Consider the following 26,499-nt stretch of genomic DNA (forward strand, 5'->3'; position numbering starts at 1 on the left):
CAGTATCTTAACAAATTTTTCACAACAAATGTACACATCAACTGAAAGATGCTTCTATCAGGACATCCCTAAAGCAGAATCAGGGATGACCACTTAAATGAATATTGTGACCAGGAAGGTCGAATGGTACATTTTAGTTTACTTAACTTCTGTTTGGAGAACCTACTGTTTAATCTTTCTCATGATCAACTAGACCTCTGTCCCCCACTCCCAATAACATAAAACCTCAGACACACACTTTACATGCAGTAAGGTATTTAGGAATGTGTGCAGGAGAACACAGATACCAAAGACGTTCCACCATTTCTTTATGGTGAAATTTGGGGCAAATCAGTTAACATATCTGAAACCTCCATTTCTCATCTGGAAAACAACAGAATAATCATCCCCAAGAATGTTCTGTGAAGTGCATTTCAAGTCTCTTGTTTAGGTTACGCTTGCTATTGTCCCATCAGCCGAAGGAAGTCACAAGGCCAGCCCAGAGTCAGGGCAGGAGGCCGTATCAAAGGGCATGGACAGAGGGAGGCCATCTTTGCAAGATTACCACACTTGCTCTTAAGATTGGGAGAAGGAAGATGTCCTTCCTGGTTCCAGACGGCCTGACAACATTCTCAAAGAAAGAAAATCTTGCTGTTTCTCACCTCGCATCTCATGCTCGCTGAGTATTTGATTCAGTGCTGTTCTTCCATTGCCAGTCTTCCACACAGCCTCCTTTTGACAAGGACTTGTATATCTCTGACTCCTGGCATAGTGCTGGGCAGATAGCAAATGCTCAATAAATAGTTTTCAATGAAGAAACGAATGTTTTGTGAGAGCTAAAATATAACACTTTAAAAGTGCTTTTTAACAAATAGGTAAAGGGCTTACTTAGAATGCCTGTTTTTAGCCTTCTGGGCTACCTCTCACAGGCTGCTGCCTCTTCTCCCCTAGCACACTGTGGCTTCTGCCACTTGTAATCATCAGCAAAGCCAAACTGCCTCATAGGCTAAATACATTTTTATTGCTCAGAGTCAGGAGTCTTGCTGGTGACTGCACTGAGAGAGATTTTTGGCCCTGCTTAACTGTAGCAATTACATTCAGAAGAATGGAAGGGCTGAAAGCCAGTGTGTCAGCCAAGCAAATGCTACAAATGGCTGTCTCTTTTAAAAACAGTTAAAAGCTGTATTTTGAAAGGAAATGCATACACACACACACACACACACACACACACACACACACCCTAGTACAACACACCTCCACTACCACCACGAAAGCATTAGCCGTTTGCTTCCCAAAGCCGAAATAAACTACTTACATTTTACTCTCATTTTTGCTTTCTTGGGACATTTTTCTAGAGGTAAATGTATCTAATTTCCTACCTAACCCATATAACTCATGATTCTCACCTCCTCTTTAGTGGCTCTCAACGAACAGATAACTTCATTGAGAGTTTTGCATCTTGGCTCTGCCAACTCCCAATTGTTGTCCTCAATTTACAGCCGCAGAGAAATAGCTCCCTCAATGCTCTGTGAGTGTTGAGTGCAAAATGCTGCTACAAGACTCTTGAGTCCAGGCGATTAACCGTCATTTCACAGTGCCTTCCAAGTTCTTCATTATTAACATTACACATATTATTTATGCATATTAATACAGTTATACATATTAACATATTATTTATACATATTTTTAACCTTATTTAGTACACTGCTATGTGACAGGCAGTGTTCTTCGTTCCTTAGATGTATCATTTAATTTGATCCATTAAATCATACCATGAGGTTGGAAATGCTTTATTATTCCCAACTTAGAGATGAGAAGACTGAAGCATGGAGGGGGTGGTAACTTGCTGAAGATCTGTTATGAAATTGGAGAGACAGGATGCACATTCAAACCGCTAACCCTGCACCCACACACACCTCGTCCCCGGGGCCACACTCAGGACTGAGAACCACTGAAACCTGGTCGCAGGCTACCTTTTCTTTCTTTCGTTTTAATTGAAGTATAGTTGATCTATAATATTATATAAGTTACTGGTATACGGTATAGTGATTCACAATTTTTAAAGGTTATACTCCATTTGTAGTTATTATAAAATATTGGCTGTATTCTCTGTGTTGTACAATATATGCTTGTAGCTTATTTTATACCTAACAGTCTGTACCTCTTAATCCCCTGTATTGCCCCTCCCTGCTTCCCTCTCCCCACTGGTAACCAACCACTAGTTTAATCTCTGTATCTGTGAGTATGCTTCTTTTTTGTTATAGTCACTAATCTGTTGTATTTTTTAGATTTCACATATAAGTGATATCATACTGTAATTGTCTTTCTCTGTCTGACTTTTATTTCACTTAGCATAATGCCCTTTCAACCCCATGCATGGTGCATTGCCATCCCGCTAGACTGCCCGCTGTTTGGGATGTGTGCGCACTCTGTGTTTCCCCAAGCGCTGGTCCCCAAACCTGGGATTTTCGTCTCCTTCCCTCCCTCTTCCCTGTGCTCACCTGGAGAAACTCCATCCCCAAGGCGTCCAGTGTCACTTTCATCCTGTGGATTTCTGTGCCCACCTCCTGTCCCTAGACAACATTTAATTATCTCCACAGCACTATGATCTGTCTTCCATCATGCCAGAGTTTATATGTCACTGTTAACTGTTTACTATTCTTTCTTTTCTTCTAGCTCTTTAAAGCAGGGATGGTATTGGAGGAGGTCATTGAGAGGCTGTGACTACAGGTTGACCCTTGAGCTGGACCCGGGCAATTAGGTCTCCTCACCTGTCCTCTGTCCTTGGAATGTGCATCCCACCTACTGTTCCCACACTAGGAACCATGTTCAAGGACTCAGCTTTGAGAGAGCATGTGTTGTTGAGACCATCTGGACACTATATGTGACTTAACCCCTTTAAGGCCTCTACATAAACTCTTTAAGATTCTGGAGGTCAGTGCAGAGACCTACTCGTCTTGTGGTGCCCAAGACAAGCCTCGTATGAAAATTCCCTTGCTTAGTAAACCTGCCGCCCCCCAATCTGAGTGGCCTGCCTCTTTCTTTGATCTCTCCATGCTCTCCGAGTATGAGGACCAGTTTCAGATTTCACCCAGGGAAGCTCCCAGGTTTCAAACGAACAGATGGCATTTTATTCTTCTGCATTCTCTGTCTATTGAAGTGACTGGCCTATAGCAGACACACATGCATTTAATTATATTTTGAATTGATTTGATACAACTGCTTTAGCTGTCCTTTTGATTCTGTACCCAGTAAGGATTAGAACTAAATAAAATCAGAGACCCTTTCACCTAATTTTGCTCTCATTGGACATTTTTTAGTAAATCAATCACAGGTTTAGTCCTTTTTCAGAATGTTTCAGTCTGTGATTTTTTGTTTCTGTGAGGTAATTGTAGTCCAATGAAAATAGCTGTTAGGTGTGTCAGGTCACTCTATGAATGTGGTGGCTCGAGTTTGCAGTTTGCTTTGTTTCTGCCCTCTGACATTTCTCTAGCTCTCATTTCCTTTCCATTAATGGTTGGTTTACAGGCCTTTTATAAATTACTTTTAGCGATTAGTGAAATTAACCTGTTTTTCTTGAAAGTACCATGTGTTCAGATGAAGGCACCCATTTTAGAACCATCGTGTATAAAATCTTATTTTATGCTTTTTTGTATGATGCTAATATTAGTTTCTTCATGAGTTCTAAAATTTCTCTCTTAATATTGTTTCATTATAAGAAGTCAAGAGAGATCAAATATGATGTTTGATGTGATAAAATGTAACTTAATATACTAGTCCTGCAACAGTCTTCCAAGTTGATGTCCGAAGCTTTTCCAGGCCTCTTAAAGAATAGAGAGGGGAGGTGGGAAATGGGAGCCCTGCCTTCTTCACAAGCACATACAAAGGCCAAGTGGAGCAGTAGTGCCCACCCTCTGGAATTTTGCCATAAGGCCATTGCTTGCAGGTCTTGGTTTTCTACTCTTTGATGCTCCCTACAGCATCTTGTGTCTCTCCGTTGGCTTGGCGTCCACCTCTGTGTCAACTCTCCGGGGGTGATCACCATCTGGTTATTGTTCTTGGTAGGCTGTGAGTATACCTGCTGCTTCAGCTCTCTTCCAGAGTCTTCCCTTATTTCTGTTAACTCTGAATTGTGCCACCCCTACTATTCCACCTCGAGTCCCATTCTTTCCCAGACCCACACAATTCACTCCCGTTTAGATCCTTTCACTCCCAGAGCTGCCCACATCTAGATTGTCTCACATGGTGCCCAGGTCTTTACCTTTGTATTAGTTTCTCATCCTCAGAGTACGGCAGTAGAGGAGAAATGACTATATTTATATTTTTTCCTTAGATGGCATAATAGAAATTTTTTTTTAACATCTTTATTGGAGTATAATTGCTTTACAATGGTGTGTTAGTTTCTGCCATATAACAAAGTGAATCAGCTGTACATATACATATATCTCCAGGCATAATAGAAATATTACTGAAATATATTATAACTTGTTTCTGGTCCAGTTTCTGTTCTTAGTGAGCTGTGTAACATTAGGCAAACAATCGATGAGGAGTCTGCATCAGAATAACCTGTACAACCTTTTCAATACACAAATTTTTGTGTTCAATCATGGACCTGTTGAATCGGAATCTCAGGAATGTGCATATTTCAGATCTACATGATGGTCTTGATTTTGTTATCTCAAATTTCCCTCCAGGAATAAAATTTTTGTATATCAAAACTGTTTATCTTTAAGAATTCAGGAGAATGAGACAGAAATATTAAACACTTGACTTTATCTAAACAGAAAAAATTTTTTCTCTAATGTTTATTCTACTTAGCCTTGTTTTAGCATATTGTTTCAGGCGATTATCATGACCTAGGCTGCATTTTTATTTTTTATTTTATTTTGTTTTATTTTGTTTTACTATTTTTTTTGAATTTTTGAATTTTATTTTACTTATTTTTTTATACAGCAGGTTCTTATTAGTTACCTATTTTACACATATTAGTGTTTATATGTCAATCCCAATCTCCCAGTTCATCCCACCGCCACCCCCATCCCCTGCTGCTTTCCCCCCTTGGTGTCCATACGTTTGTTCTCTATGTCTTGTCTCAATTTCTGCCCTGCAAACTGGTTCATCTGTACCATTTGTCTAGGTTCCACATATATGCGTTAGTATGCGATATTTGTTTTTCTCTTTCTGACTTACTTCACTCTGTATGACAGCCTCTAGATCCATCCACGTCTCTACAAATGACCCAGTTTCGTTCCTTTTTATGGCTGAGTAATATTCCACTGTATATATGTACCACGACTTCTTTATCCATTTGTCTGTCGATGGGCATTTAGGTTGCTTCCATGACCTGGCTATTGTAAACAGTGCTGCAGTGAACATTGGGGTGCATGTGTCTTTCTGAATTATGGTTTTCTCTGGGTATATGCACAATAGTGGGATTGCTGGGTCATATGGTAATTCTGTTTTTAGTTTTTTAAGGAACCTCCATACTGTTCTCCATAGTGGCTGTATCAATTTACATTCCCACCAACAGTGCAAGAGAGTTCCCTTTTCTCCACACCCTCTCCAGCATTTGTTGTTTGTAGATTTTCTGATGATGCCCATTCTAACTGGTGTGAGGTGATACCTCATTGTAGTTTTGATTTGCATTTCTATAGTAATTAGTGATTTTGAGCAGCTGTTCATGTGCCTCTTGGCCATCTGTATGTCTTCTTTGGAGAAATGTCTGTTTAGGTCTTCTGCCCATTTTGGATTGGGTTGTTTGTTTTTTTAATATTGAGCTGCATGAGCTGTTTATATATTTTGGAGATTAATCCTTTGTCCATTGATTCGTTTGCAAATATTTTCTCCCATTTTGAGGGTTGTCTTTTCGTCTTGTTTATGGTTTCCTTTGCTGTGCGAAAGCTTTGAAGTTTCATTAGGTCCCATTTGTTTATTTTTGTTTTTATTTCCATTACTCTAGGAGGTGGATCAAAAAAGATCTTGCTGTGACTTATGTCAGAGTGTTCTTCCTATGTTTTCCACTAAGAGTTTCATAGTGTCTGGTCTTACATTTAGGTCTCTAATCCATTTTGAGTTTATTTTTGTGTATGGTGTTAGGGAGTGTTCTAATTTCATTCTTTTACATGTAGCTGTCCAGTTCTCCCAGCACCACTTATTGAAGAGACTGTCTTTTCTCCATTGTATATCCTTGCCTCCTTTGTCATAGATTAGTTGACCGTAGATGCATGGGTTTATCTTTGGGCTTTCTACCTTGTTCCATTGATCTATATTTCTGTTTTTGTGCCAGTACCATATTGTCTTGATTACTGTAGCTTTGTAGTATAGTCTGAAGTCAGGGAGTCTGATTCCTCCAGCTCCGTTTTTTTCCCTCAAGACTGCTTTGGCTATTCGGGGTCTTTTGTGTGTCTCCATACAAATTTTAAGATTTTTCTGTTCTAGTTTCGTGAAAAATGCTATTGGTAATTTGATAGGGATTGCATTGAATCTGTAGATTGCTTTGGGTAGTATAGTCATTTTCACAATATTGATTCTTCCAATCCAAGAACGTGGTATATCTCTCCATCTGTTGGTATCATCTTTAATTTCTTTCATCATTGTTTTATAGTTTTCTGCATACAGGTCTTTTGTCTCCCTAGGTAGGTTTATTCCTAAGTATTTTATCCTTTTTGTTGCAATGGTAAATGGCAGTGTTTCGTTCATTTCTCTTTCAGATTTTTCATCATTAGTGTATAGGAATGCAAGAGATTTCTGTGCATTAATTTTGTACCCTGCAACTTTACCAGATTCATTGATTAGCTCTAGTAGTTTTCTGGTGGCCTCTTTAGGATTCTCTATGTATAATATCATGTTATCTGCAAACAGTGACAGTTTTACTTTTTCTTTTCAAATTTGTATTCCTTTTATTTCCTTTTCTTCTCTGATGGCCATGGCTAGGACTTCCAAAACTATGTTGAATAATAGTGGTGAGAGTGCACATCCTTGTCTTGTTCCTGATCTTAGAGAAAATGCTTTCAGTTTTTCACCATTGAGAGTGATGTTTGCTGTGGGTTTGTCATATATGTTGAGGTATTTTTTATGATTTTTTATGTTGAGGTAGATTATGTTGAGGTAGATTCCCTCCATGCCCACTTCCTGGAGAATTTTTATCATAAATGGGTGTTGAATTTTGTCAAAAGCTTTTTCTGCATCTATTGAGATGATCATATGGTTTTTATTCTTCAATTTGTTAATATGGTGTATCACATTGATTGATTTGCATATATTGAAGAATCCTTGCATCCCTGGGATAAATCCCACTTCATCATTGTGTATGATCCTTTTAATGTGTTGTTGGATTCTGTTTGCTAGTATTCTGTTGAGGATTTTTGCATCTATATTCATCAGTGATATTGGTCTGTAATTTTTTTTGTAGTATCTTTGTCTGATTTTGGTATCAGGGTGATCGTGTCCTCATAGAATGAGTTTGGGAGTGTTCCTTTCTCTGCAATTTTTTGGAAGAGTTTGAGAAGCATGGGTGTTAGCTCTTCTCTAAATGTTTGATAGAATTCACCTGTGAAGCCATCTGGTTCTGGACTTTCGTTTTTTGGAAGATTTTTAATCACAATTTCAATTTCATTACTTGCGATTGGTCTGTTCATATTTTCTATTTACTCCTGGTTCAGTCTTGGAAAGTTATACCTTTCTAAGAATTTGTCCATTTCTTCCAGGTTGTCCATTTTATTGGCATAAAGTTGCTTGTAGTAGTCTCTTAGGATGCTTTGTATTTCTGTGGTGTCTGTTGTAACTTCTCCTTTTTCATTTCTAATTTTATTGATTTGAGTCCTCTCCCTCTTTTTCTTGATGAGTCTGGCTAATGGTTTATCGATTTTGTTTATCTTCTCAAAGAACCAGTTTTTAGTTTTACTGATCTTCGCTATTGTTTTCTTTGTTTCTGTTTCATTTATTTCTGCTGTGATCTTGATGATTTCTTTCCTTCTGCTAACTTTGGGTTTTGTTTGTTCTTCTTTCTCTAGTTCCTTTAGGTGTAAGGTTAGGTTGTTTATTTGAGATTTTTCTTTTTTCTTTAGGTAGGCTTGTATAGCTATAAACTTCCCTCTTAGAACTGCTTTTGCTGCATCCCATAGGTTTTAGATCGTTGTGTTTTCATTGTCATTTGTCTCTAGGTATTTTTTGATTTCCTCAGTGATCTCTTGGTTATTTAGTAACGTATTGTTTAGCCTCCGTGTATTTGTGTTTTTTACGTTTTTTTTCCTGTAACTGATTTCTAATCTCATAGCATTCTGGTCAGAAAAGATGCTTGATATTATATCAGTTTTCTTAAGTTTACTGAGGCTAGATTTGTGACCCAAAATGTGATCTATCCTGGAGCATGTTCCGTGTGCACTTGAGAAGAAAGTGTAACATGTAACCTGCTGTTTTTGGATGGAATGTCCTATAAATATCAATTAAGTCTCTCTGGTCTGTTGTGTCATTTAAAGCTTGTGGTTCCTTAGTAATTTTCTGTTTGGATGATCTGTCCATTGGTGTAAGTGAAGTGTTAAAGTCCCCCACTATTATTGTGTTACTGTCGATTTCCTCTTTTATAGCTGTTAGCAGTTGCCTTATGTATTGAGGTGCTCCTATGTTGGGTGCCTATATATTTCTAATTGTTATATCTTCTTGGATTGATCCCTTGACCATTATGTAGTGTCCTTCCTTGTCTCTTGTAGCATTCTTTATTTTAAAGTCTATTTTATCTGTTATGAGTATTGCTACTCCAGCTTTCTTTTGATTTCCATTTGCATGGAATATCTTTTTCCACCCCCTCACTTTCAGTCTGTATGTGTCCCTAGGTCTGAAGTGGGTCTCTTGTAGACAGCATATATATGGGTTTTGTTTTTGTATCCATCAGCAAGTCTGTGTCTTTTGGTTGGAGCATTTAATCCATTTACGTTTAAGGTAATTATCGATATGTATGTTCCTATGACCATTTTCTTAATTGTTTTGGGTTTGTTTTTGTAGGTCCTTTTCTTCTCTTGTGTTTCCCACTTAGAGAAGTTCCTTTAGCATTTGTTGTAGCTGGTTTGGTGGTGCTGAATTCTCTTAGCTTTTGCTTGTCTGTAAAGCTTTTGATTTCTCCATCGAATCTGAATGAGATCCTTGCTGGGTAGAGTAATCTTGGTTGTAGCTTCTTCTCTTTCATCACTTTAAGTATATCATGCCACTCCCTTCTGGCTTGTAGCGTTTCTGCTGAGAAATCAGCTGTTAACCTTATGGGAATTCCGTTTTATGTTATTTGTCGTTTTTCCCTTGCTGCTTTCAATAATTATTCTTTGTCTTTAATTTTTGCCAATTTGATTACTATGTGTCTCGGCGTGTTTCTCCTAGGGTTTATCCTGTATGGGACTCACTGTGCTTCCTGGACTTGGGTGGCTATTTTCTTTCCCATGTTAGGGAAGTTCTGCACTATAATCTCTTCAAATATTTTCTCAGGTCCTTTCTCTTTCTCTTCTCCTTCTGGGACCTCTATAATGTGAATGTTGTTGCGTTTAATGTTGTCCCAGAGGTCTCTTAGGCTGTCTTCATTTCTCTTCATTCATTTTTCTTTAGTGTGTTCCGCAGCAGTGAATTCCACCATTCTGTCTTTCAGGTCACTTATCCGTTCTTCTGCCTCAGTTATTCTGCTATTGATTCCTTCTAGTGTATTTTTCATTTCAGTTATTGTATTGTTCATCTCTTTTTGTTTGTTCTTTAATTCTTCTAGGTCTTTGTTAAACATTTCTTGCAGCTTCTCGATCTTTGCCTCTATTCCTTTTCGGAGGTCCTGGATCATCTTCACTATCATTATTCTGAATTCTTTTTCTAGAAGGTTGCCTATCTCCACTTCATTTAGTTGTTCTTCTGGGGTTTTATCTTGTTCCTTCATCTGGTACATAGCCCTCTGCCTTTTCGTCTTGTCTATCTTTCTGTGAATGTGGTTTTTTTCCACAGGCTGCAGGATTGTAGTTCTTCTTGCTTCTGCTGTCTGCCCTCTGATGGATGAGGCTGTCTAAGAGGCTTGTGCAAGTTTCCTGATGGGAGGGACTGGTGGTGGGTAGAGCTGGCTGTCGGCTGTTCTGGTGTGCAGAGGTCAGTAAAAGTTTAATCCACTTGTCTGCTGATGGGTGGGGCTGGGTCCCCTCCCTGTTGGTTGTTTGGCCTGAGGTGACCCAACACTGGAGCCTCCCTGGGCTCTTTGGTGGGGCTAATGGTGGACTCTGGGAGGGCTCAGGCCAAGGAGTATTTCCCAGAAATTCTGTTGCCAGTGTCCTTGTCCTCACGGTGAGACAGAGCCAACCCCCACCTCTGCAGGAGACCCTCCAACACTAGTAGGTAGGTCTGGTTCAGTCTCTGTGGGGTCACTGCTCCTTCCCCTGGGTCCCGATGCGCACACCACTTTGTGTGTGCCCTCCAAGAGTGGAGTCCTTGTTTCCCCCAGTCCTGTCGAAGTCCTGCAATCAAATCCCGCTAGCCTTCAAAGTCTGATTCTCTAGGAACTCCTCTTCCCGTTGCCGGACCCCCAGGTTGAGAAGCCTGACGTGGGGCTCAGAACCTTCACTCCAGTGGGTGGACTTCTGTGGTATAAGCGTTCTCTAATTTGTGAGTCACCCACCCGGCAGTTATGGGATTTGATTTTATTGTGATTGCGCCCCTCCAACCATCTCATTGTGGCTTCTCCTTTGTCTTTGGATGTGGGGTATCTTTTTTGGTGAGTTCCAGTGTCTTCCTGTTGATGATTGTCCAGCAGTTAGTTGTGATTCCGGTGTTCTCGCAAGAGGGAGTGAGAGCACGTCTTTCTACTCCGCCATCTTGAATCAATCCTCCAGTTTTATTTTTTAAATAAAATGCACAGAATTTGAGTCATATGGAAGAGTAACCACAAATAGTACTTTTTAAATTCTGAGTAGCTGTTGCACAGATTTCTCAAAATCTCCAAAAGTCAATGTTAATTTTCATTCATGATAATTAACATCACATAATATGACTTCTGAGGAACTGATTTTCCCATAAAAGACCAATGGGATTGCACCTAACATCATGCCTTATACATGCAATAACTATTGTCCCGTGACAATATAGTCTGTACTTTGGAGCATGAAAATTCTAAATAGAAAAAAAATCACTGGTGCCAGTTGAGCTGCTTGCTGGAGGTGAAAAGACAGCATTAAAGGGAAAGGAGAAGAATTAATTTATAACATAGCAGGGGAAGTTGTATCAAGTCATTGGCTTTTGCTTAACAGGGTAGGTTTTTTTACTTTATAACCACGTTGAAAATCTTTTCTTCCTCCAAAAAGACAGGGCAGTTTACACAGTCTCTTCAACCACCACATCCAGAGGCAGAGCAGAGAAAGTTGTCATTTGAGGGTAACTGGTAACAATCGCCTTGTAGTGAAGACTGAATGAAACAGAGCTTTTAACGTAAAATAGGAAATCAGAAGAGAGATAAATAGGGCTATGAATTTACAGCTGATGAAGAATATCTATCTTGAAATCCTGATATTTTTGCAGTTGTAGAGAGAGACTGAGAATTCTACTCATTTATTTTAAAAGCCACAATCATGAAAAAAGTCCATTTTGGCCAAGATTAAGAACAGCACAGACAATTAACAAATGGCATGGAACCAGAATATAAGGTCTGGAGTGTGCTAAAGCAAAGAGAATTCATTACAGACACCCCTGACTGTAGGTTTACCGTGTTCTTAGTAGGCAGGAGTCAACACCAACGTTGCACACTGTACATATAGTGTGCATTCACTTTCTCTCTCTTCATATTTAAGTTAATCGTTTGGTAAACTCCATGTTACTAATTTCATGATGTTTTTCAATCATTTTTTTAAATCAATTTGGTTGTTGTCTGTATACAGTTTGAATAAGAGACACATTTAAAAGATTGTTCTACTCAACTGGGTGGACCTAATTAGCAATTAAGTAGAACATAGAATTTAAAAGTTCCAACATTTGCGCTTCTCTGATGGCGCAGTGGTTAAGAATCCACCTGCCCGTGCAGGAGACACGGGTTCGAGCCCTGGTCCCGTAAAATCCCACATGCTGTGGAGCAACTAAGCTCACATGCCACAACTACTGAGCCGCACGCCTAGAGCCCGTGCTCCAAAACAAGAGAAGCCACCGCAAGGAAAAGTCTGTGCACTGTGACAAAGAGCAACCCCTGCTCGCGGCAACTAGAGAAAGCCTGTGTGCAGCAACGAAGACCCAACGCAGCCAAAAAATAAATAAATAAATTTATAAAAAGAAAAAAGTTCCAGCATTTACAGAATGGTGATTGAGCATTGTCAAGCTTTGTTTTGCTTTCTTTTGGGGAGAGTAAATTCTCCCACAAGGTGAAGTCTTTTTTTTTTTTTTTTAGCACACGGGCTCAGTAGTTGTGGCTCACAGGCTCAGTAGTTGTGGTGCACGGACTTAGTTGCTCCGTGGGTGGGATCTTCCCAGACCAGGGCTCGAACCTGTGTCCCCTGCATTGGCAGGCGGATTCTTAACCACTGCACCACCAGGAAAGCCCCCCGTGAAGTCTTAAATGAGAAATAAAGTCAAGTTTCTTTCTATAAATCTGTTCCATCTTCTCTCATTTCCTGTTCCTGTTTCCCACTAATCACCTCACTTGCTTTCTTCCTCTCTTCCTTAATTCCTTCCTTCTCTTCTTCCCTTTTCAGTATCTATACCCTTCCATTCCTCCCATAAACATATCTTTTGAGTAGCAAACACAGTGCATATTTTACTTTCCTTTATTTTCCTCTGTGCCTAATGAAAAATGCCCCAAAGGATCATTCTCACTGGGTTCCTGCTACAGAGTCAAGTCTCACAGCCCTGAAATGATGCTCTCTGGTGCATAGCTTTGCTGAGTTGGGCACACACAGCAGCACTAAAATAACAGGATACTCAGACAATGCTGTCTCGTGAACTGAAGTGTGGCAGCTGCAAGTAAGAAGGGTGAAAAAACACTTTAAAGATGTACTGAAGCATGGAGGTGAGCAATCTGGCATAGCAGGAGCTCCTAGGTAACAGCTGAAGCAGACAGAGAGAATGGCCTGGTATTTAGAAATTGAAAACTAAATTTTACCTGACTATGAGGATATAGCAACTGATACTGCAACTTCCTAGGATTGATGTTTTTCTTAAGGTGGAATGCTTTCTTAATTGTTGATCTGTTTAGCCATACCAGGATTGCCATAAGTAGTGTCAATCTTGAAAAAAGTCCAACAATTTGAAAGGTAGCTAAGTATATTACCCAAGCGACTTAATAAAAAGTATGAGCTACAGTGCTTTGGAAAATGGAGAAGCAGCTGACTAATCCTATGAAGAGTGCTTTCATTTTTTTATTTGTTACATAGGATACACCAGGCTGTACCTGACCTTCAATTATTGATAGACTGATGACTGATCAATAGATCAAAAGATAGGTATGGGAGGAACATATGTAGAAAACTGGGGATTATAGCCAGGTATTTTGAAAATTCAGGCAGAGTGATGGGCTCTCCATTGCAGTGTACTTGGAGGAAAGTTTTGTAGAGGATAAGAAAGTACATGGGGGCTTCCCTGGTGGCACAGTGGTTAAGAATCCGCCTGCCAATGCAAGGGACTTGGGTTCCAGCCCTGGTCCAGGAAGATCCCACATGCCATGGAGGAACTAAGCCCATGCGCCACAACTACTGAGCCTGCGCTCTAGAGTCCACGAGCCACAACTACTGAGCCTGCATGCCACAAGTACTGAAGCCCACGTGCCTAGAGCCCGTGCTCTGCAACAAGAGAAGCCACCACAATGAGAAGCCCACACACCACAACAAAGAGTAGCTCCCACTCGCAGCAACTAGAGAAAACACACGTGCAGCAATGAAGACCCAACACGGCCAAAAATAAAAATAAATAAAATAACTAACTAACTAAATAAATTTATTTATTTAAAAAAAAGAATTTAAATTATTTTAAAAAAAAGAAAGTACATGGAACTCAGGGTCAGCCAATGAATTTGTGTCATATCTAAGGGCAGACAACCTGGAGCATCATAGTATGTGGTGTATGTTGACTTGCTTTATAAAGCACAGTCAGAGGAGTTTGAACAACTTCCTTACAGCTTCTGTATCTCTGAAGAGGTGTGAAATATTACTGCTTCCACGTGAGCGTTCCTTAGAGACAGTATTCTCTCTCTCTCTTATGTGTTTGAGTAGATGATGGATACCGAGAATTCTTTTTTCTTTAACTGTAGTATAGAACAAGAGTATAAAGCAACACGTTTTAAAGAACAAGGACGTTTCCCATATCACCTCAATAACATGGTCATAGTGGATACAATTAGTAATCCCCTAACGTTATCTCTGTTCTGCCCATATTCAAATTCCTTTCATCGTTCACAAAATGTCTTTGCAGTCAGGTGTCCAAACCAGAGTCAATCCAGGGCCAAACATCACATATGATTATACATCCAATCATTCTCTCTTGCTTTAGAAGAGAGTTTTTGTTTGTTTTCTTTCCTTCTTCAACAGCAGAGTCTTACTGAAAAAACAAAACATAACAAACAAAACCCTACTCTGTTATCCTGCAGAGTACTTTCTTACTTTCTGGATTTGGCTCTTTATTTTCTCCTAGTGTCATTTTTTTCTCATTTCTCTGTTTTCTGAATTTCCAGTATTTTGGAAATTAGCTCTAAACCTTGAGTTAAAATTAAGCATTAATAATTAGAATGTCCAGCACAGTAAATAAATCACGTTTTGTATCGTAACAACACTATGAGGGGGATCATTATTGCCCCCTATTTTTAGCTGAGAAAAGTGTGGTTCAGATAAAGTAGTTTACCTATCTCCTACACTTAGGAACTGTACAATTTTATTGAGGTACATTGGAAATATAATAAAAGGTACATATTAAAAGTGTACAACGTGATACATTTTAACATATGCCCACATTCATGATACCACCACCACAAACAAAATAACAAACATTTTCATAACCCCCAAAAGTTTCCTCATGCCATTTTTGTAATCCAGCCCTTCCTCACCACTCTGTCCAGGTAATCACTGACCTTTCTGTCATTATGAACCTGTTTTTGTTTTAAAGAGTATTCTATGAATAGAATAATATAGTAAGTACTCTTTTTGACTGCTTTAATTTACTGAACATATTTTTGAGAGTCATCCATTTTTCTTAATATCCATGATTTGTACCTCTTTTATTGCTGAGTAGTCTTCCACTGTATGAATATACCACAATTGGTTTAATCATTTCAGGTTTTGGCTGTAGATAAAGATGCTATAAGCATTTGTGTGTAAGTCTTTTTGTGAAAAAGTGCTTTCATTTCTCTTGGGTAAATACTTGAGTGGAATTATCTGGATCGTATGATAGGTTTGTGGTTTAACTTTTAAAGAAACAGTCAAACTGTCTTCCTAAGTGGTTGACCATTTTACTTTCTCAGTAGCCATGTTGAAGAGTTCCAGTTATATCATACTCTTGCCAACGCTTGATGTTCTGTCTTTTTAATTTTAGCTATTCTAATGGGAGTGTAGTAGAATATAATTGTGTTTCAATTTGCTTTTTTTTTGCTAACTAAAGATGTTAAGCATTTTCCTGTGTGTCTATTAGTCATTCGTATATCTTCTTTTGTTAAACATCTGTTCAAATCTTTTGCCTATTTTTTTTTTTTGCCTATTTTTAAAATGAGTTACCTGTCTTATTGAATTCAAAGACTTTTAAATATTATATATTACATATATATATCTCCTTTATCTGACATATATGTGGCAAATGTTTTCTCCCAGTCTATATCTTTTGTTTGGGTTTTTAAAATGATGTCTTTTAAATAGCAAACATTTCTAATTTTGATTTTGATCCAAAATGTCAGGTTTTTCTTTTACGATTCATACTTCTTGTGTTTTATTTAATGAATCTTTTTCTACCACAAGGCCATAACAGATTTTCTCCTATGTTTTCCTCCAGTAGTTTTATAGTTTTAGGTTTCTCATTTAGGCCTGTGATCCATTTTAAATTCATCTTTGTGTATCAGGCGGTATAAGGTATAATTTTTTTTCCGTATGGATATCAAATTGATCCAGCACCACTTACTGAAAACACTTTCCTTTCTCCCACGGAATCGTGTTTACAATTTGTCAAAAAATATGTTGACCATATACGTTTGGGTATGTTTCTGGAGTATCTATTGTTCGTTGGATCTACATGTCTATCTTTTCGCCAAAACCAAACTATCTTGATTATTTATTGTAGCTTTATGGTATAGGTGTTGAAATTAGGTAGAGTGAGAATTCCAATTTTGTTATTCTTTTTAAAAATTCTTTGGCTATTCTAGGCCTTTTGCATTTTCTTATAAATATTAAGCTTGTCAGTTTCTACAGAAGTGTCCACTAGGATTTGTTTGGGATTTGCATTGAAAAGTCCTGGCTTTTTAAGCAGTCCTATCAATCCCTGACAGGTAAACAAGTTTCTTACTACTTAAGTTTTGCAAGAACTCCAACTTACACTGAGACATGGCTTTGAAAGCCTCTGGCAAATGCTGGCCCTAGCAGGTGGGGACACAGGCTTCAGCTGTCAGTGTTTAGCTGCAAACTCACTAAGATACATTTTCAACTACTTTGAAACCCTGGCAGTTAAAGTCACTTCTTTAAAGGAGAGAGTGATACACTGGAAGTTAAGATCATTATCACTGCACATTAGTTTTTTTTTTTTGGTATAAATCCACTTCTTCAAGACTTTAAGAACTCAGTTTTCATAATTATTCAATAAATATAAACTGAAAGAAAAAATTCCGCCAGAATCCCAGAAGTGGAAATAACATTACAATGCTAATACAGTCAGCAGGAGGCCACAGTAATCCAGATTATCATACATAACTGTCTCATGGAAACTAATTTGACTTTTATTGTGATGCTAAATGAAATTATTATATGATCTATAGATTATTGAGCTCTGCGGCAATGCTGGAAGATGAGGCACCGTGCTGCATCTTTTACTTTGATGGTTGCAAGGTTTTTAAAACACTCTACACATTGAGTGAGTAAAGAAGACTATAATGCTCAGAAACAACACAGTGACTAAATAAATTACTTGCCAGAAACCATAAGTATGGCAGAAATAATGTAGCAAACAAAGCATTTTCTCATTAACCATGTGCATCCAGTGAAGTCAAGGCTTTGAAAAGAACTAGCATGTGAGAGCTAAATATCTTTGTTTTCTTCCTGCCTCTCTGATTACTCTCTTTATGCTTCATAGAAAATTCTTCTTCCTCTACACAGGCATTGAATAATGTGTTGTCTTAAAGTTCAGAATCTCACCTTCCTTTCACTCTACAATATCACTTAGGAATTTTATCCTATCCCGTGCTTTTAAGTAGTATTAATATGCCAGTGACCTTCAGCCCAGGCCTCCCTTCTGAGCTCCAGAACCTTGTGTGTAACTGCCTACCCAGGACCTCTACCTGGATACCTCAAATATACTTTACATACAACATAATCAAAACTGATTCTATGATGCGCTGTCCGTGTACAGGGGGAAAACATCTGGTTCTTGTTCAGTGCCTTTGATCTCAGTAGAATAGCATTATCATTCACCCAGTTATATAAACCAGACTCCTTGGGGCAAAACTTGACTCTCCCTCTTCACCAACCTACATTTCCCTTCATTGCCGTGGTCCCTTCAGAGCCTTTTTTACTGCGAATATCTTTCAAATTCCATGCCTTCTTTCCATCTTAATGGTTGCTAACATAGCCCAAGCTACCATCTTCTCTCACCTGGAGTCCTATAATAGCCTATTACTAGGTCCTCCAAATCTATAATTTATTTTCCAAAATGAAGCTACATTGATTATCTCAAAATATAAATATGACTGTGTTCCCTCAAGCCGTTCCTGTGAAAAACCGTTTAGTGTTTCCCATTCCTCTAAGGATAAGGAAAACAGAAAGTCTTCATGGGACTGCGGCCCAGCTCCTGACCACCGTTGACCACTCTTTCTCCATATTCTTTGCCTCACTCTCTGGAATCTTGCCACACTAGCCCTTCTGAAATTCCTCCAATGTGCCACATTCCCTCTGTAACAGGAACTTGACTCATGCAGGTCCCTATGTCTGCATACCCTTCCTTTGTTATTAAATAAATTCATAATCACCCCTGACCTCTACTCAGCTACCACTTCCTGAGACAAGCTTTTCCTGACCCACAGGCTAAACTAGATTCCTTTTCTTCAAAGCACCGATCTCCTTTTCACATGTACACCTCGGTCTTCTCACATGTTACTTCTGTCTGTGCCTGTGTCATCTCCAGTGCCTCACAAGGTCGGATTTTCCATGAAACTTGGACAGAGTCTGTTGGGAACTTCCCTTTAGTAAGAACTCAATATATATTTTTGTTGTTGTTGAATGGATGGAAGTGTGAATGGATGGATGGATGGATAGGAAAGTTTAAAGAGTATAACATCAGGTTCAAAATATGAACAATAAACTGGAACATACTTTTTTTTATATTTTCTTTATTTTTCATGTTTCTTGTTTCAATCAAGCAACATCTTCTAGTGACTTTTTAGTCTCAATTTTTTTCTAGTTAAGAAAAAAAGTGAACTTTTTGATTTTTTTTTCTTTTACCTTAATCATTGGGCTTTTTATATAAATTCAGTGTTCTGGAATAACCTTTCATCTCCCAAACCACCTACTTTTCAATTCAAAATTCATAATATCCCACAGCAGGGAAGAAACCTTATTATTTAGTCTAACGAGAATAGTTTCCTTTTACTCAAATCTTTGATGTTCAATAATGGCCATGCTCTTGAAACGGGAATTGTGATAATTTATTTTAATTCATTTTAATAAATATCGCATGCCTACCATGTGTCACAGGGCTTGATTGTGAGAATATGGAAATGAACAGGACCAGATACTTGTTCTGGTATGAAGTTAACAGAAAAGCTGGTGGTCTAGAGATAACAGTTATGTTTGGAGTCATGATAATCATTTATTGTAACATTTAATTACTTTGTTGCTTGAGTTTCCTGGCCTTTCAGAACACTTAATTCAATAAATAATATTGACCAAGAGTGGCCCCTTGTTAGGACCATTCACACTCCCAATAATGATTTTTTAATAAATTTGGGAGTCCTCAGAAACAGACAGATAGACAAATGGTTATACATGACTAGAGGAAGAGAGACATGACTTTAATTAATGAACATTTCTAGTAGTCAGTCACTCTTTATGATAAGTCTTTAACCTAAAGTCTGTATCACAGCCACAAAATCTTAAAAATAATAATAATTTATGTTACTATTATTATTATAAAGAACCCTGGGAGAGACAGAAAATATAATATCCATAATACCCTAAGCTTGAAACATAGTGTCTATCTGTGTGTTCAAGCAAATTAAATTTTGGCAAGACTAAGAAATTAAAGAACAAATAGTTTAAAAATATCAATATCAGAAAACTTGAAAGAAATACATTACCTATTGACTGTCTCCTTCTCCTAACATTTGCTTCTTGAACACCATATTCCTTAAAGCAGTGATTCCTATTTCTCCAGTTTTTACCCATTATTACTTTTAATATTGACTGAGACCTTGGTATATGCTAGAGAGACGCTAGGCTAAGAACTTCTATAAATCATCTCATTTAACTCTACAGGGAACTAATGAGCCAGACAGTTATTATCCCATTTCATTAATGAAGAAAATGGAGGTGCAGATAAATTTAAAAACTTTTCTAGATCATATAGCTAGTAAGCAATAGAGCCAAGATTTAAAACCATGCCATCTGACTCCAGTGCCCTTAGTCATTTTAGTATACTCTTCTCCAACAAAATGTTCTCAAACTGAATTAAAATTCAAAGAAGTGAATAAAGCACGGATTTTAGAAGGAGGGAGGCATGTGGCTTAAGAATCAAATGATAGATTTCAAAATCTAAAATGTTGGAGGAATCACTGCCTTCCTCCTTCCCCATGAAAAGCGAATGGCCGTCTTGGTAAGATCAAAATGAACAGTCTCTATTTTAAATGGCTCAGTGGATCAGAAGCCTCCAACTGGCTTTTAGTACTTTTTCTTTTTCTTACGGTTTTCTTTCCCAAAGATCTAACTGAATTTGTGGGGAGAATAAATCAAACTTTATGGGCCTTCCCTATTTCTTGGGAGGTTTTCTTTGGTTGTTTTTTTGTTTGTTTGTTTTTGTTTGCTTTATAAAAATGTTTGCTACCTTTATCTGTAAATCTAAAATTGAAATCTTGCAACGGAGTCAGAGGCAAGCATCTTGAGTGGGTGGAGTTACACAGGGCTGAAAACTATAAAATGGAGTAAATCACAGACCAAAGAGTGTGAACTTTAACAGCTTGGTTGGGCCTGTATTCAAGGGCAGATTCACATGTCACAGAGAGTGTTTTCATCACTCAGAGAGGCAGTTCTGAAAAGGACAGCTTGCTAGAAATGAGTAAGGGTAGGTGAGGCCTGGGTCATCTGCTACAGTTAACTGTTTACTCATTGTAGCTACCTCAGGGGCATGCGCTAAGGTTTTCAGATTAACCAATTTTGACTTTCCCTTTTTATTTCTTTATGGTCAACAGTGAACTCTGGTCCTTATCAGGCATGGTGGAACATGCTAATTGAAGATTAACCTACCTAACCTATCCAAGCATCTGTGTGAGTAATCTTAACTACTTGCTCATTTTTGGCAAAGCACCAAGCGTGTGCACACACACACACACAGGTGTACTTTCTACTCTGGTCCTCTTGGGAGTCGGGGACTGCAATTTGAGGGAGGAAGGGAGAGAGTGACACGTGGTATTTACAATGCAGCATATGTATAACTTCATATTAAATATTCGGCTTCCTCTTTTTAAAAATGTCCTTTATTGACCTCACTATGGGGACACTTTGATAACACATTAAGTCCCAGACTCACTCTATCCCATCATTGTTCTCTTTCTGTTTCTCCTCTGCCCTTTCTTCTTTCTCCTTTTCCTCTCCCTCTCAGGAGCCAAAAAAACAAAAACAGAAACAAACACTAGGAAGGAAAAAGGGAGGGGGGATGGATGGAAGGAGAGAACAGAGAGAGGGAGGATAAGTATACAAATGGACAATGGCCAGACCTTATATAAAAATAGAGTTCTGACCCACAACTTGCAACAACCTGCCCAGAAACCAAACTCCTCATCCACAAGAACCAGCTCAGGATGCTAGCCTGCTACAAGTAAGACTTACAGGAAGTAGGATTGCTATCTGTAGTAACAATCCAGGAAGCTAACCAGTAATTTCTCTAATGATCAACCCCAAATGACCAGGGTTTGGTTAATAACTGACAGCTTCTGTAATTTTTGTCCTCACTTCCGACTTAGCACCAACCAGCGAAAGTCAAATATGCACCCCTACCAACTGCATAGGATGCCCTACTTCTAGTTGGCCCACCTACAGTTTCCTCATGCCGACAGCCTCCAACTGTAGCATACCTGAGGTCTTCGCTTCCTTCCACTGTAAAGCTCTCCCACTCCTCTGCCTGCCCTTGAGTCTCTGCCAAATGCAAGTGACAGTGGCTCCCTTGCTGTAGCAGCTCTGAATAAATAGCCTCTGCTTTTCTCATTTGGTTAGTCTTTGTTTATTTCCACAGAGAAAAGAAAGAAAGGGAGAAAGGAAAAGAAGAAAATTCAAAAATCCCATTACTGATTGTTACTTTTTATTTATACTTTCTACATATCCAAAAAAATTATGAATTTATTGTGGGTGAGAATTATATTTCATATATATATTTGCATCCCTCGACATTCCTAGCTAAAGGTTTTTAATGTAGTAGATGATAACTTTTTAAATTTATTACTAAATGAAATAAAGCAGCATAGTAATGTGCAGACCAAAAGAACCTTCTAGGAACTTTGATGTGACTTCCATTTCAAATGGGAGAGCTGAATCACAAAAATATAAAGTTGGAGCTCAAAACACACAGCTAAACAGTAACTTTTTAAGACTCCTGAATTTTGTTTTTTTCCTACTACATCATGCTTTTTTCTGCACTTAATCTCTGAACATACATATAGAAATTATATTAAAGGATGTGTGTATGTCTTTATCTCTCATATGTGTCAATTAATTCTTTCATAAAATGAATGATTCTTTCAAAAATCACACCCCAGTTTATATATTTGACCTAAAAAGTAATATTTTAGACGTTATGATTTATTTTGAATAGGGTAGCTTTTTTGACTCCATGATTAAACTCCTGTTTCACTCCAAATTCTACTGAAATAACAATGATGATGATAGTAGTAATAATAATAACACTATTTATTATATAGCTATTACATAGTATTACTTTTATTCTTTATACTTCTAGTATATAAAAGTATTAAAAGGGAATAACACCACAAGAGTGCTGAAAGTAGTAGAAAAAACGAAGTGTTTGGGCAGGAGATTTTGACCCATTTGTATAAGACAGAAAGCTAATGGGACCAAGTAGAAAATTCCTGAGCATGCCAAAGAGCTTTTGTTTATAAAGTTATATTTATTTATCTATATCTTATTAGAAATTAACAGTGAAAGAAATAAATATTATTGATTTATTTTAAAATGGCAATCATAAGGCCATTAAATTAACATGGAGAGTAACTATGAAAAATAACAAAAAAATAATGAAAAGAGTGACACTGGTTTTACATTTTTGTAAATCTCTTTTATGGCCTAAATAGAAGACAACCAGATTCTCATATTTGCTTCTGCATTTAATCTGTTAGGACTTGGGTGTTTTTGGTTGCTATATATGCAGAAAATCTGCCCTCACACAGACACGCAACTGGAGAAGGGAGGAGTAATTTAATAGCCATTTTAGATCGTCTTCTTTGATACTACATCAAAATAATTGTAAAAGCCGAGCATGGGGACCACTGCTGTGGATCTGCCTCAGAATGTCTAGGTTCTTTACAAAGCTTTCTTGGAATCAGAATTGCGAATGAATAAAAGCAAGAAAACTAATGACACTCATGTTAACGTGTGTAATGGTATAAAGTATTTGTTTCTATAACTTAGTGTAAAATGCATCAACAAAATAAGATGGACTGCTGTAGAGCGAGAAGGATGGTTGGTGGATGGTATTTAATAAGTTGAGTAAAACGTGAATTGTAAAATCTAGTAGAGAGTACATGGGTGTTGATCCTACAAGCCTTCCAACTTCTCAATATATTTAAAGTTTTTTCATTAATAAAATGTTGGGAAATTTTTTGAAAAGTTGCACACAAACAAAAAACATAGTAAAAGTAAAATAAATGAAATAAAAATCACCCTGTCCTTGCTATTGACAGAGTCTTTAGTGTCAGCTGTAGGCTCTCTTTTCAACAAAAGGCTCAAAAACTGCCTCTCTTTTGGTTGGCAAAGGAGCAATTTCAGTTCTGAGCAAAGATCTGAGGGGAGGAAAATAGACCTTTCAAAGGCTGGCTCCCTTTTCCAGTGGTGATTTTGTTACAGGGACTTTTTCAACATTTCCATTTTAGAAACTTGCCTTAGAGGTTCTTACAGTTTGCCTCCAAAATTGATTCTTGCTCTAAACACTACATAAAGTTCTTTGGCCTCAGGGAATAAATATTTAATTTATCTATAAAATTGAACATACCTATTTGATCTTTGTTGTCACTATTGTTGTTTTTATGAGAAACCTTAAAATTTAAGACCTGCTTATGAAACAATTACAAAGAGACCTCGATAGGACCTCAGGTTTGGGGGCCAAGAGGGAGGTGTTAGAAATTGGTGTCAGCAACAAAAAGTAGATTATTCAGAAACGTTAAAGGTCATCACATGGATTCATCTCAAGATATTCCTTCTGCTTTCAATTCTTGATTTCCACTACTAGCACTGAGAGACCTTAGGCAAACCATTCCACCAAGAGTAACTGAAACTTCCCTACATTTTGTATCTAATTTTCCAGAAAGGCTAAATAAGAAGAAAGGAAATGAATGTAATCATTTTCCAAGTATCTTCCATATTTTAGGGTTCAAACATCCAGGGATTCTCCTCAGGGCTGTACCTGGGTAAGAACTTCTTATATTTTTTTTCTTCAATCCTGCTCACTCTGACATCCATTTTCACAGAATGAGAAGAGAAATGTGGGTTCTAGACATGCCACAGTTTTACTATGGCCAGCATTCTTTGTACCCACTAAGCAAGACCACAGTAGAAAATACTGCAACACCTCAGTCTTCATCACTGTCCTCATTCAGAGAACTGGGTGCTGAGAGATTTGTTGTTGTTGCTCTTGTTTCTTAACAAATATAAAGTTACAAAACAGCTCAACAGCTCTTCAGCTTTTCCCTTAGTAGTGGAGATCTAAAGTTTTATCTGTTAAGATAAAAATTAAAATTTAGGAAATGCAGCCAGAACCTGCCAAATGATGAGTTTGGCTTTCCTAAGCAGTGCTAAAATATGAGATACATGTTTTGATCTAAGAGAGACTCTTTGCAGACCCTTTATTACTTCACTCCAGGTATTGTGGACAAGAGTGACTCACTATCAGGACTAAAGGATCTCAGAAGCTAATAGCTTGTTAATACCCAAAGCTCCTCACAAGCCTGCGCAAATCTCCTCAATTAACCTCCATCTTAAAACCCCAAAAGTAAATAGATAAGTAAATAAAAACCAACTGAACAGCATCTCCAAGGCATTAAGGAAACAAATGCAACATGTCATTTTGTTTTATAAAAAAATTGGGAGGGGGAAGAGGGGGGAAAGGGAAAAGGTTTAGACCAGGGTATGGATGGGGAGAGAGGTTTAAGGGTGTTAAGTCAGTAATGTGTATCAACTTACATCAAGAACCTTATTTATGTTTCTGTTATAGATCTCACTGATCCCATAGCATAATTATCCAGTCCATCGTGGCCCTGTTGAATGTGTAATGCCTAGTGTTTATTTTCACCCTTGCTATAGGATGGGTTGGATTGAGTATCCAGGGAACAGAAATTCCTTGAAGATTTTGTCTCACATTCTAACTGAGGTCGTATCACTTCTCATGGTTTCTCAGTTTTGGTATCTACCAAGTGGAAGGAGCAAGATTCTCAGATTTAATGCAGAGTTCCAATACTTTGTGAAAGCTTTTGGAACAGGCTTTGGACAGACACTCATGAGGTTTAGTTTTGCCTGTAACACTATCTCATTTGTCTAGAGTAGAGTTTTTCCCTTCCTGGGTAAAAATTCCAAAATTGGTAAGATGGGAAACTCAGTAATGAACTATATAAAGTTCCACCCTCTGTCTTCAGAAAGGATGTTATAAAGGGACTGGGAGGGATGACGATGGTGTCAGCTAACATTGATCAGGCACTAATTATATTTGAACACTACCTTAAATATTTTACAAATAATATTTCACTTCATTCTCACAGAATCCCTATAGATGAGAAATCTAAGGCATATTCTTACATTGGAGAGACAGGGGTATTACAGGACTTTCAATGATTCATACAAATCTAATATTTTTTTTTACCTCCTTCACCCCAGATCTATTGAGATGTCAAAATAAGTCAATGTATATAAAAATTCTTTACAAATTGTAAAACAAAATGTAAATGTGAATTACTATTTGAATCACCAGTCAGCACTGCATGCAAAATCTGGGGCCAGCCATCTGCCTCTTTCCCTGATACATTTTAATCTTGATTTCATCTGCTCTCTAGTCATTTGAACTATTCTCTCACTTCCTTCCTTTCATCTATCTTTTTTATTTCATTCTATTCCAACAAAACCTTAGACATTGCTTGGACCCACTACTGAAACTGTATTTAATTTCCAGTTGTAAACAAAGTGTTAAGTACATTGTTACAGATTATTTCCCATTATAATGGGATGAGTTTTTCAGCAATAAAAATAGCAGCTTTTACCAGCTGTCTCATGTGTCCGCATGCAAAAGGTTTATTTGGGAGGACTCTTAGGAAAAACAACCACTGAAGGAAAGGGTAGGAAGCAGAATTGGTCAGAGGGAGAAATTGAACTGCAATGTAGACTTGATGGAAGTGGCAACCAACTCTGCAGAGAATTCTGAAGCTGCAGAGCTATTCCAAGTTGATGTGAGAGGGCCAGTCCGTTCTCCTCCCACACAGATCAGTCATTTATGTGGGCAGTCCCTCAGGAGGGGTAGATCTTGGCTCTTTTCAGCAGAGGCAAGCCCCAAAGCGAGCTGACTCCTGAGAGCTGGCTGTCCCAGCGGCTGTACTCAAACATGCTTTTCTAAAGAAGAGTTAGATCCGACCATACATCTCAGGGTACCCCACCTAGATTTAGAGGAATACACAGATTCACCTCAGAGCAAATCTTTGTTTAGAGAGCACTCCTTGAGTAACCCCCTTTAGTTATGCAAATGTAATTTTAGTAGTCACCCACCGCCCTGGAAATGGGCAAGAGGACCTTTTGTGACCTGGAAGGCCTCTTTTCCAAATACACTTTGATAAGCAAAACTGGTCACTGATAAATTTGCTAAAGACTATACTGGAGGGAAAAATTAGAGACCCTGACCCCTTCCCTTTTGAGATTTAATACTATAAGGAGA

This window comes from Eschrichtius robustus, chromosome 21 (assembly GCF_028021215.1).
Source record: "Eschrichtius robustus isolate mEscRob2 chromosome 21, mEscRob2.pri, whole genome shotgun sequence".
Lineage (NCBI taxonomy): Eukaryota > Metazoa > Chordata > Mammalia > Artiodactyla > Eschrichtiidae > Eschrichtius > Eschrichtius robustus.